This window comes from Triticum dicoccoides, chromosome 7B, assembly GCF_002162155.2.
Source record: "Triticum dicoccoides isolate Atlit2015 ecotype Zavitan chromosome 7B, WEW_v2.0, whole genome shotgun sequence".
Classification (NCBI taxonomy): Eukaryota; Viridiplantae; Streptophyta; class Magnoliopsida; order Poales; family Poaceae; genus Triticum; species Triticum dicoccoides.
Genome location: NC_041393.1, coordinates 118,469,807 through 118,478,741, shown reverse-complemented (window position 1 = coordinate 118,478,741; position 8,935 = coordinate 118,469,807). Strand labels below are relative to the sequence as shown.

General features: G+C 47.6%; 1 long non-coding RNA gene across 3 annotated transcripts in view; it reads left to right on the top strand.

The window, feature by feature from the left end:
- The first annotated feature begins 5,494 nt into the window (after window positions 1–5,494).
- The window catches only part of LOC119336028, an 18,619-nt gene continuing 15,178 nt past the window's right edge, over window positions 5,495–8,935 (top strand). For all 3 annotated transcript variants that reach the window (XR_005162168.1, XR_005162169.1, XR_005162167.1), the window contains exons 1-2: window positions 5,495–5,961; window positions 6,773–7,085. This is a non-coding gene — a long non-coding RNA (uncharacterized LOC119336028). The remainder of the gene's footprint in view (window positions 5,962–6,772; window positions 7,086–8,935) is intronic.

Sequence of the window (8,935 nt, the reverse complement as noted above, 5' to 3'; positions counted from 1 at the left end):
CCTTTCGTAACATTTTGGTCTCATCGAAGTGAGCGAATCGGTCCCATCGGGTTTACCTGACCAACTCTCTGGAAAGCTTATTACCAAAATCGGTCTCACCGAGTTTGTGTAATCGGTCTTACCGAGATTACATTATGCCCTAACCCTAACCATATCGGTCCTACCGAGTTGCATATCGGTCCCAGCGAAAATCCTAACGGTCACTAGATTTGCTGAATCGGTCCGGCCGAGTTTATCAATTCGGTCCCACCGAGTTTGGCAAGTTGTGTGTAACGGTTAGATTTTGTGTGGAGGCTATATATACCCCTCCACCTCCTCTTCATTCGTGGAGAGAGCCATCAGAACAAGCCTACACTTCTAGCATCCTATTTCCGAGAGAGAACTACATACTCATGTGTTGAGGCCAAGATATTCCATTCCTACCATATGAATCTTGATCTCTAGCCTTCCCCAAGTTGCTTTCCACTCAAATCTTCTTTCCACCAAATCCAAATCCTGTGAGAGAGAGTTGAGTGTTGGGGAGACTATCATTTGAAGCACAAGAGCAAGGAGTTCATCATCAACGCACCATTTGTTACTTCTTGGAGAGTGGTGTCTCCTAGATTGGCTAGGTGTCACTTGGGAGCCTCTGACAAGATTGTGGAGGTGAAACAAGGAGTTTGTAAGGGCAAGGAGATCTCCTACTTCGTGAAGATCTACCGCTAGTGAGGCAAGTCCTTCGTGGGCGACGGCCATGGTGGGATAGACAAGGTTGCTTCTTCGTGGACCCTTCGTGGGTGAAGCCCTCCGTGGACTCGCACAACCGTTACCCTTCGTGGGTTGAAGTCTCCACCAACGTGGATGTACGATAGCACCACCTATCGGAACCACGCCAAAAACATCCGTGTCTCCAATTGCGTTTGAATCCTCCAAAAACCTTCCCTTTACATTATTGCAAGTTGCATGCTTTACTTTCCGCTGCTCATATACTCTTTGCATGCTTGCTTGCTATATGTTGTGAATGTTAAACTTGTGCCTAAACTCCACTTAAACTTAAAGAAGTTAAAAACTGTAACTTTGGTACTTAGTGTCTAATCACCCCCCTCTAGACACCTCTTCTCAAGGTCCTACACGAGCAGCCACCCATATGCTCCGTTATCAATGGCGACATTGCGAGCAATCCTGGAGTGCTACATGTTGCGACCGTGGTGATTGTGTGCTGGAACCAGCGTCGTAGCATGCTAGAACCAGCGACTATTTTTGCTACATCGAATCATGGTGGAGCTACGACCCGCAACAGCGGGGATAACAATTTTTTGTTGCAATCGTCATGGCTTTTGCTCCAGCCGACAAGGAATTTTGCTACATCAATTCATGCCGGAGATGTGACCTAGGACGGCGGCAAGAATGTGTTTTGCTGCAGCCGTCATTGTCTTTTGCTACGACCAGCGAGTTGTTTTGCTTCATCCATTTTAATGGAGATGACTAGTAGTTGGCGTTCGTGCAACCCTGTGCAGCTAGCGTCAGCTGTGGAAAAAAAGCTTCAACCGACGTGGGAAGAAGCTTCAACCAGCATGAAGAAAAGCTTCAACGGGGTGCGAGTGGTGTCGCTGAGAGCGGTGGCCGGCAGCACGGTGCTGCTGCTATGAAACGTGCTACGACAACATCATAGTGGTGCTGGGATTTGCCGGGGCGAGTTTTTTTGCTGGAACCATCATAAGCAGTGCTACAACCGGCACCGTGATCTGACCGGCTGGGACAACGTCTTTCATCGGAGCTCGAAGGTCGGGTACTACGACAGGCACCGCGGCTTGCCGGAACCATCCGTGGCAGGAGCTGCAACCATAAGAGGTTGTGCAAGGGCGGCGGGCGGCAGCGACAAGGGCGACCACCGGCGACGAGGGTGGCGGCCTGCGCCAACGTGGACGGCGAGCTTGCGGACGTATGGGGACGACGGGGCTGCTTTGGATGAAACAAGCGGCATGGCCTTTTTTTTAATTAGCGAAGCAGTCGGGGAAGAAGATATCGTGCGACGCTAACTAGCGAAGCAGTTAGCGAATCGTACGTTAGCGGTGCGATCGGCCGAAATTTCGGCCGGCGCACCAGCGCCTATTACTCGCCATTTTCTTCTACCTTTAAAAGTAAATTTTGACATATTATAAAACGGGAAATAAGAAAGTAGACTTGCCATGAACCATAAACTAAAATTACCATGATACATGCACTTAAAATTGCCATGATTCTTACAAAAAATAATTTTTATGGTCAAAGTTCATGGTCAAAATACTAAAATTGCCATGAACTATAAACTAAAATTGTAGCATGGCAACTTTAGTGTAAACACTAGGCCAACTATAGTATAAACATCATGGCAACTTTGGCCAATTTTTTTCCATCAAAATATATCAACATTGGATCTAGTTTTGAAGATCTCATCGAGACGGATTTAGTTGTGAAAACGGATTTTTAATTGGATTTTTAATTAGGGGATAAAACATTTTTAAGCCGGAAACCAAAAAGATTCCTACTGATGTCATTTGTTTTGAAGTGACAAAATAAATGATAATGGAGGCGTTTGAGCCATGTTGCTTCGTGCCGCACGCGTGGGCTTTCTCATTTGGGTTAATATACTTTTAGTTAAATATTTATTAGAATTTGATCCAAAATACGATTGCGCTAATGAACCCGAACGGATGGGCATTATATTTGTTTCACGAGTCAATTACACATAGGGTGTTTAAACTTGGCACAAACGGTCATTTTGATGTTAAAATTTATGGCATATATTGAACTAGTGTAGAAACTTGGTTTGGACGTGCAAATACGGTCCTGATTGCATTTGGATAGGAAAACGATGCTAACTTGGCGTGCTAGCATGATGTGGGGCTTGCTGTCAGTGTCAGTAACGGGAAGGTGTAGAGGAGCGTGTGTAGCTTGTTTTTGTGAAAACCCACTCAATCTTTTTATTTCTCACAAAAAGTCCGCATCAACGCGCTAGATGCCATTTCATTTGGACTCTACTTCACATGGGACCCGCCTCTCTGTACGTGAAAATAAAAACGAATTAGACGCCTCCGCGACTCGAACTCAAGACCAACTGCTGGATAGCTCAATTCAAAAAATAAAATAAAATAAATACCGGATAGCTAGCCGTTGTACCCACTCAACCAGCATGACAAATACCGATAATAGTCTCTCTTTTTTGTGTCTACCGATAATAGTCCTTAGAGCATCTCCAACAGGCGCGGCAAAACGTGCGCCCGCGCGGTAAAATCAGTTTTTCGCGCGCGCCGGTTGATTTCGCGCGCTTCAGCGGTGGAGGGAAGTTAGCGCGCGCGGGAAGCGTTTGCGCGCGCGCGGTAGAAAGCGGCACGCGGCGCGCTAGATTTGGCGCGCCGCTTCGCGCGCGCCTATAAATTCCCGCGCTTCGCCACGCGCACAGAACAGCCACGCGCCCTTCTCCTCGCAATCTCGCCGCTTCGCACTCCACCGCTTCGCCGCGTCGCCGCTTTCTGCGCCGCCACCGCGCCACCATGCCACCGCGCCGCCAGGGTGCTTCGGGCTTTCGCGGCATCCTCGAGCGCCCTAACGGCTGGTACTCCGCCGAGATACGGGCCGGCGACGTCCGGCTCGGCCTCGGGACGTTCCGGAGCGCGCGCGAGGCGGCCCGCGCGTACGACGCTGCGGCGTGGCGCTTGGACAGGCCCCGATCCCAGATGAATTTCCGGGACGTCTTCACGCGCGAGGAGGCGCAGCGCCTCGCCCCTCCGCCGCGGCTGATCACGGACATGGACCGTGCCGACCACGCTCGGCGGCAGCGCCGTCTCCTCATCGCCGAGGAGGACGAGCGAGCCATGGCGGAGTGGCGCCGTCGCCACCCAGAGGACGTCGACGCCGAGCATACCTACTGGGCGGAGAGGACGGCAAGGCACCGCTCGGAGCGGGCGGACCGGCGTCAGCGGAAGGCAGTGGCGAACGAGCAGTGCGACATCATCTCCGCAGGTGGGAGGTCGTTCTTCACCTCGGACGATGAACGTTGGGACGACGTCTGGCTCTCAACCTACGACACCGACGAGGATGACGATGGTGATGGCAGCGACTTAGAGTAGTTTTCTATTTATGTATGCCGTAGTAATTTCTATCTATCTATCTATGTATGTTGAACTATCTATCATCTATGCTGTAGTAGTTGCACCGATGTAAAATATCTATGTATCGCTTTTTTTATCTATGCAATTTTAATTAAAAAATATTATAGAATGAGCGCAGGCACTGCATTTTACTGCGCCTGCTGGAGCTGCGCGCGCGCGGCTTTTCAGCGCGGCTGCTGGAGCAAACGCTGTGCGCCGCGCCAAACCAGGCGATGGGCGCGCGCCAAATCTGTTTTTACAGCGCGGCGCGTTGGGCGCCTGTTGGAGATGCTCTTAATGTAGCATGAGGAGGACGCACGTGTGACTTATATGAGATGCAAATAGCTCGGCCTATTTTGCACGGACTAATTTTTTACTACATTTGTAAAACATAAGTAATAAAAATAATGTTCAAATATGCGTGTGTCATAAATATTATATACAAATAATGGTTAGCAAATAAAAACATTTAAATATACACCCATGTATTATATAAACATGTTTGGTAAATACAGGCATTTAAATGTTTATTAAATACAATATTTAATGGATACAAAAAAGTATACACTTGTAGATTATATTTAAATTATACAAAATGATAATACAAACATTCTTGCGGTATAATTTTCACACGTGATTTATGTTCAAAAAAATTATATAATTTAAATATTAGCCATGAATTAATATTCATATGAAATTTAAATTATGAATATTTATTTATGCAAACATTGAACTATAAAAATATGTGTATAATTAAGAAAATGTTTATATAATTAAAAGAATATTGTGGAATTGTAATGTTAAAAATATTTATATCGTTATTTATTATCCACACATTTTATAATTCATCGATATTATTTTAAATATATGAATACTTTTAAAATAATACGTGAACAATTATGAAACTTAAGTTGTTTAGCATGTATGTATAATATTTATATACCACACGAATAATTAAATGTTATTTTTATATTGACATTAGAATTTACATAGTACATTTTACAAATTTTCTAAAAGAACTGGTGCAAATGGGCCGCAATGATCATAGTTCATTTCAGCTCCAGGAGCGTATTTGTTCTGCTACATCTCTACTTCTAATGTCTCAGTTGGTAGGTCGCGTTCCGGGTTTTATTTTCGTTCTACCTCACCCGGTTTTTTTTATACCTATTTTGGTACCTCCTCCCACCTCACGCCGACCCGCCACTAACCGAAAAAACCACGTACCGAGTCCTCCACCAGCCCCCGCGCTCTTCAGGTCGTAACCACTGAAGAAAAAATCTATGAAAATTAACCAGCGATAAAAAACCCTACAAAAAATAACCAGCGAAAAAAAACGTGGTGCCAATCGCCCGCACGTACGAGCGACTTCACATGCGGCACTCGATCCTCTTCTCGCGATGCGCTCCCGCTCCATCCCCGCTGCCGCCGCCGCCCCCCACCACTCCCCTGTCTCCGGCTCAGCCACCTCCACCTCCACCACCCCCACCCTTCTCTCCATCGCCCGCGGCACTCGATCCGATGCAGCGCCGATCTGGCGGCGGGTGCGGCGTCTTGCTCCGGTGGCGACGGCGTCCTTATGATCCAAAGAAAGAGAGACAGGGAGTGAGGGAGCCCAACGCCACCGCAACGTCAATGACCGCTCGCGCGTCTCATTCACCTCCAAGCTTCGACGACGGCAGATTAGCAGCCCCTGCGGCCGCGATGACCCTGGATCTACGGCCACAGCGGCGCCAGCGGCCCGGCCGGTGCAGGCCGCAACTAACCCTAGCTGCACTGGGAGTTCTCCATCGGCTCGCCTTCCCCTCCGTCTCCGGTGGACAAACGCCTCTTCTTTCGCTCCGCCCTAGCTATGGTATAAGCTCCTCAAAACTCTGCTTTCTCTCATGCGCTCGTGTGCCCACGACCATCCACCCGTGGCCAATCAATCTTACCCTGGCCATCACGCCATGGCAAGTTCTAGGATTTTTGGCTTGTGCGGATGCCCTGTCATCCAAAGATCTGTGCTTGTTGTGTCATGTACGTATAATACAGTAGTACTAAGTGTCAGCGTTTAGTGGATTTAGGCCTCAATCTCAACATCATTGTTTGATTCACATGGTTCTTATAGATGTGCGCAACTTCTGTGCAAGTCATCCAAGATGTATCTCTTTGCTTCTCTTAATTTTGTCAGTTGCTTTGATCTCGATGAGATGACTGTGACTGCTCTGTCGGATGGGTTTGGATCACTTGTCCGTTTCCAGCAGGACTCACTCTGATTATTCACCTAACCCAATGTTGCTGATGGCAATTTTGATTTGAAGTTAGCAATGCAATCAGCAGCCAGTTATTTATATTCAGAAAACGAGAAATCTCAAGCTTGCTTAAGCAAAGCAAAGTACGTGCCATACTGCCATTAGCTCTTCACAGTCATGGTCGCCCAATTCTGAACTCTGTCAATTCAAATAACTGCACCTTTGGTCCTGACATATCAAGTAAGGTGTTTCATGTTGTCTATTCCACCCGTTCCTTCATTTTGAGATAGTGCCTAAAAGGGTTGATCTTATTGTCTTCTTTATTTTATAATAACTGGCTCCACTGATTACGTATTTGCTTTGCTTGGCTTGCACTTTTATTGCATATTCTTCTCTGACTTTACTACTTAATGTATCTTCGTGTGCATGCAGGTAGACTGGGATGAATCTGCGCCCCACCGATCTTGTTGGGTACCCTCCTATTATGTAGAAGCCTAGAATTTCTAACACAATGGCACCTCTATGATCCGGAGATGTTGGCATGTCAAGTTTTTGCTGGGACCACATTGTGTTCTCTTCTGCCGGCAGATTAAATGATGAAGGCGCTGACACTTTTCCCCAATGTCTGGGCAAAGTCCAGAAAATGGTGGGACACCATCTAATGAGGAGCGGCATGTTGTACCAGGTTTAGAAGCATCAGGTTCAGAAGGCAGGGGCGCAGACAACATCAATTGATAAGCGTTAAGTAAGCCATAACCTTCCATTTTTTTTGTTCATTGATATCATGGTTGCAACTATTATACCGATTATAAAAAAACGTGAACAGGGTAGATTCTGTCACATTAAAATTAAAAAATGAACAAAAATAGTTTGTTTAGGATTTAGGTTTGCTTCTGTGACGCCCCCGATTCAATCGTACACTAATCATGCACGCAAACGTGTACGATCAAGATCAGGGACTCACGGGAAGATATCACAACACAACTCTAAAAACATAAATAAGTCATACAAGCATCATAATACAAGCCAGGGGCCTCGAGGGCTCGAATACAAGTGCTCGATCATAGACGAGTCAACGGAAGCAACCATATCTGAGTACAGACATAAGTTAAACAAGTTTGCCTTAAGAAGGCTAGCACAAACTGGGATACAGATCGAAAGAGGCGCATGCCTCCTGCCTGGGATCCTCCTAAACTACTCCTGGTCGTCGTCAGCAGCCTGCACGTAGTAGTAGGCACCTCCAGTGTAGTAGTCGTCGTCGACGGTGGCGTCTGGCTCCTGGGCTCCAGCATCTGGTTGCGACAACCAGAAAGAAAGGAAAGGAGGAAAAGGGGGGAGAAAGCAACCTTGAGTACTCATCCAAAGTACTCGCAAGCAAGGAGCTACACTACATATGCATGGGTATATGTGTAAAGGGCCATATCAGTGGACTGAACTGCAGAATGCCAGAATAAGAGGGGGATAGCTAATCCTGTCGAAGACTACGCTTCTGGCAGCCTCCGTCTTACAGCATGTAGAAGAGAGTAGATTGAAGTCCTCCAAGTAGCATCTCCAAGTAGCATCTCATAGCATAATCCTACCCGGCGATCCCCTCCTCATATCCCTGAGGTAGAGCGACCACCGGTTGTATCTGGCACTTGGAAGGGTGTGTTTTATTAAGTATCCGGTTCTAGTTGTCATAAGGTCAAGGTACAACTCCAAGTCGTCCTGTTACCGAAGATCACGGCTATTCGAATAGATTAACTTCCCTGCAGGGGTGCACCACATAACCCAACACGCTTGATCCCATTTGGCCGGACACACTTTCCTGGGTCATGCCCGGCCGCGGAAGATCAACACGTCGCAGCCCCACCTAGGCAAAACAGAGAGGCCAGCACGCCGGTCTAAACCTAAGCGCACAGGGGTCTGGGCCCATCGCCCATAGCACACCTGCACGTTGCGTGGGCGGCCGGAAGCAGAACTAGCCCCCTTAATACAAGAGCAGGCTTACGTTCCAATCCGGCGCGCGCCGCTCCGTCGCTGACGTCTGAAGTGCTTCGGCTGATACCACGACGTTGGGATACCCATAACTACTCCCGCGTAGATGGTTAGTGCGTATAGGCCAGTAGCCAGACTCAGATCAAATACCAAGATCTCGTTAAGCGTGTTAAGTAACCGCGAATGCCGAACAAGGCCAGGCCCACCTCTCTCCTAGGTGGTCTCAACCTGCCCTGCCGCTCCGCCACAAAGTAACAGTCGGGGACCGTCGGGAACCCAGGCCCACCTCTACCGGGATGGAGCCACCTGCCCCTTCAGCCCCCAACTCCGAACAGTATCACAGGTAATGTAACAGTGTAAAGTATATAGTATATGCCTGTGATCACCTCCCGAAGTGATCACAGCCCAGTAGTATAGCAAGCCAGACGGACAAGAGTGTAGGGCCACTGATGGAACACTAGCATCCTATACTAAGCATTTAGGATTGCGGGTAAGGTATCAATGACTGTAGCAACAATGACAGGCTATGCATCAGGATAGGATTAACGGAAAGCAGTAACATGTTACACTATTCTAATGCAAGCAGTATAGAGAAGAGTAGGCGATATCTGGTGATCA